The sequence below is a fragment of the Nanorana parkeri genome, unplaced genomic scaffold (genome assembly GCF_000935625.1).
Source record: "Nanorana parkeri isolate BGI_ZX_2015 unplaced genomic scaffold, ASM93562v1 scaffold1605, whole genome shotgun sequence".
Classification (NCBI taxonomy): Eukaryota; Metazoa; Chordata; class Amphibia; order Anura; family Dicroglossidae; genus Nanorana; species Nanorana parkeri.
The window spans coordinates 186,690-191,007 of NW_017307873.1; positions in this window are offsets into that span (position 1 = coordinate 186,690).

Here is a 4,318-nt window from a genome sequence, read left to right on the forward strand (position 1 = left end):
TACTCTCAGGTGGCTGTGCAGGTTCTATGGTGGGCTGTGCGAACTCTCAGGTGGCTATGTAGGTTCTATGGTGGGCTGTGCGGACTCTCAGGTGGCTGTGCAGCTTCTATGGTGAGCTGTGCGAACTCTCAGGTGGCTATGTAGGTTCTATGGTGGGCTGTGCGGACTCTCAGATGGCAGTGCAGCTTCTATGGTGGGCTGTGCGAACTCTCAGGTGGCTATGTAGGTTCTATGGTGGGCTGTGCGGACTCTCAGATGGTTGTGCAGAATTTCATGTGGCTGTACAGGTTCCATGATGGTGGGCTGTGCGGACTCTCAGGTGGCTGTGCAGGTTCTATGGTGGGCTGTGTGGACTTTCAGGTGGCTGTGCAGGTTCTTTGGTGAATTGTGCTGCGGACTCTCAGGTGGCTGTGCAGGTTCTTTGGTGAATTGTGCGGACTCTCAGGTGGCTGTGCAGGTTTTATTGTGGGCTGTGCGGAATCTAAGGTGGCTGTGCAGGTTCTATGGTGAATTGTGCAGACTCCCAGGTGGCTGTACAGGTTCTATGGTGGGCTGTGCGGACTCCCAGGTGGCTGTACAGGTTCTATGGTGGGCTGTGCGGAATCTAAGGTGGCTGTGCAGGTTCTATGGTGGGCTGTGCAGACTCTCAGGTGGCTGTACAGGTTCTATGGTGGGTTTTGCGGACTCCCAGGTGGCTGTACAGGTTCTATGGTGGGCTGTGCGGAATCTAAGGTGGCTGTACAGGTTCTATGGTGGGTTTTGCGGACTCCCAGGTGGCTGTACAGGTTCTATGGTGGGTTTTGCGGACTCCCAGGTGGCTGTACAGGTTCTATGGTGGGTTTTGCGGACTCCCAGGTGGCTGTACAGGTTCTATGGTGGGTTTTGCGGACTCCCAGGTGGCTGTACAGGTTCTATGGTGGGTTTTGCGGACTCCCAGGTGGCTGTACAGGTTCTATGGTGGGTTTTGCGGACTCCCAGGTGGCTGTACAGGTTCTATGGTGGGTTTTGCGGACTCCCAGGTGGCTGTACAGGTTCTATGGTGGGTTTTGCGGACTCCCAGGTGGCTGTACAGGTTCTATGGTGGGTTTTGCGGACTCCCAGGTGGCTGTACAGGTTCTATGGTGGGTTTTGCGGACTCCCAGGTGGCTGTACAGGTTCTATGGTGGGTTTTGCGGACTCCCAGGTGGCTGTACAGGTTCTATGGTGGGTTTTGCGGACTCCCAGGTGGCTGTACAGGTTCTATGGTGGGTTTTGCGGACTCCCAGGTGGCTGTACAGGTTCTATGGTGGGTTTTGCGGACTCCCAGGTGGCTGTACAGGTTCTATGGTGGGTTTTGCGGACTCCCAGGTGGCTGTACAGGTTCTATGGTGGGTTTTGCGGACTCCCAGGTGGCTGTACAGGTTCTATGGTGGGTTTTGCGGACTCCCAGGTGGCTGTACAGGTTCTATGGTGGGTTTTGCGGACTCCCAGGTGGCTGTACAGGTTCTATGGTGGGTTTTGCGGACTCCCAGGTGGCTGTACAGGTTCTATGGTGGGCTGTGAGGACTGTCAGGTGGTTGTGCAGGTTCCATGGTGGGCTGTGAGGACTCCCAGGTGGCTGTATTTGGTCTGGATGAGATGCCAGTAAGTGGAGATGTGGTGGAGGCTCCTGAGTAGTTGGGCGAACAACTCACTAGTGGAACGCGGTCCTTGCGTTCCAAGTCCATTTAAATACAGGTGGAACGCGGAAGAGGAACCTTGCCGTCACTTCCGCGCTCCACACTGGAACGCATAACAGTACGCCCACAGGGGAAGGAGGCGCCCTGTTAGGCGGCTCGAGTAGCGGATGCCGGAGCTGTTGCAATCACTGAGCTCGGTTGCAGTCTCGTCGTTGTTGTCACTTTCAGTGTCTGATGACGAATTTCCCCACGAATCGCTATCGCTCGATTCTGCAAGTGATTCTAAATCACTATCGCTGTTTTCTACCTGGTCTAAAACAAGTTTTGACCTAAAGAAATGCTTTTTGGATGCCACGGACGTTGTCAAGTTTCCAGGCAGAAAGAACGGTAAAAGTGCCGGCAGGGCTCCCGGACAAAGCTCGAGGGACAAAACTGAGGTGTAATGGTTTGATACGGTAATGTAAATCATAGCAGATTACATTGTATTGTGTGTATTCTGTGTATATTGCATGTTTTCACTTTTGAATTTCCCGCCGGCTCCGCCCCCTCCCGCTGTGACGCCGAAAACGAAACTGAAAGTAGGATGCCGGCATCGGCCGGGCGCACACAGCAGAGGACACCGCGGGCTCGTAGGGACAAGGTAAGTGACTCTTTTGTGCAATCCCGAGTGTGGCTCGGGGGTTACCGCTCTTGGTACTGAAAATGTAACCCCGAGCCACACTGGGGAATACCGCCAGGGAGGTTAAGATCTTATCATTTCTTTCTTGCGTTCTCGCATCTACACTCGCTTTGAACACTAATAAAAAGGCCTTATCCCCATTCTGCAGACCCAAGTCGATACCCCAATTCTCTCTCCCATTCTTTAACCACAAAAGGGCAAGAGGGGTATGTGACGGACTGAATGGTCACTGGGGCTGCTGGAGGAGACTGATGGCTAGCCTCCTTCCTACTGACTATGGATGGACCTAGAACTATGAAGACCCCCCTCAGACCTCTTGGGGTTACATGGAACTATTCTCCTAGGTTTATGTGTGGAGTGAAAATACTGCATGTTTCCCCTGACATGACATTGAAGTGACCCTGTGTTTATTATAGGCAGCAGGCTGTCTGGAGGGGCCATTGTTTATGGCCTTGGTTCTCAACTGGTGGGTTGTGACCCAAAAGTGGGTGGCGACCCTATGTTCAATGGGTCACTGCGTGCCTTCCACTTTTCTATTTGAGAGTCTCTTAGCCTCCTCCTAGCGCAGCACTGTCAGTTCTCACGCAGAGCAGCTATTCAGAATATACTGCCCGGCAACGAGTGCCAGCTTGAGGTGGGGTGGGCTAGAGCTATGGCCACGAGGGAGCTCCATCCATACCTGCATTGCTTAGAGCTCCCTCACGTGTCCTGTAGAGGTGCCTGGACCGGAGTGATGTCGCATTCTGGCTCCCGGCACCTCCACAGGACGCGCAAGGAGGTTGTACAAGCAATGCATGTATGGATGGAGCTCCGTCATAGCACAGCAGCCCAGCACTGGACCCCCCCTCTGAGGATCCTCTCCAGTTCTTGTAATGGCAACCCAAACACACCTCCCGCCCACAGTTCAATCGCCTGCACTGGAATGCACGGTACCGCAATGTCCATTTCAGTGCGACTTGGGTCACCACTTAATGACCAAGGACAAATGCGGGTCCTGAGGTTACACAGGATGAGAACCACTGGTTTATGGTGATCAAGCTCCTAACTAATAAAAGGACATTCATTAGGTTCAAAGAGTGTCTGTGCTTAAGGAATTCCAATGCAGCACCCGGCTGTCTAGGGGCGGGAACTGTTCAATGCAACACACTGAACTCTTATCTGATTCTGCGAGGTATAAACTCTGTGTGCTTTCTTCAATAAACCAGTTCTTGGTTTCCACTTCAACATTGGTGTTGTCTGATGTTTGAGGGGTTTAGCGTTCTGTCCTAAGATATTGGTTCTGTCCAATAATTAGGCAGGTTTGGGCTGAGGACACTGGAATTCAGGTTCCAGGGGAGAGGAAGCTGATTTCTGACGGAGGTACCCAGTCGGGGTACCAGGCGGGTCCGTCACAGGGTACATATGTGATATAAGAATATCGTACGGCCTTGACAGAATATGTGAGCCCCCTTTACTTTTCAGACAAAGGTCTTCTAAAGTCGTCAGGGGCCTCCTCAGTGATGCCCCTGATGACAGATTAAGATAAAACCATTGAGCGCCCCTCTGTCCCATCTCAGCTACTAATTCTTCCAAGGATTTGAGACCCCATGTTGTCAGGACCTGTACAATTGGAGAAGGTTTTCCTCGTGTCCAGCACAAGAAATTAGTTAGTTGATGATGACAGTTCACTCTGTTTATGGTAAGCTGATGTTCTTACAACACCCCATTGTGCAGTCCTGCGACCCTTTATACCTTTACTGGGTGTGCACGCACATCGGCCGACTGTCACAACTCAACATATCGCTCTCCCTGGTATTACCGATCACTTTATTTTGAGGAAACCGATAAAAAAATGACACTCAGATCTATCTTTCTACTCCGCAACTCACCCCCTCCGTGTCCTCTCGTGTCACTAATCTACTCACTGACATATCCGTCTGGATGTCGCAACATTTCTTAAAACTCAACCTTTCAAAAACGGAGCTCATGATATTTCCTCCCG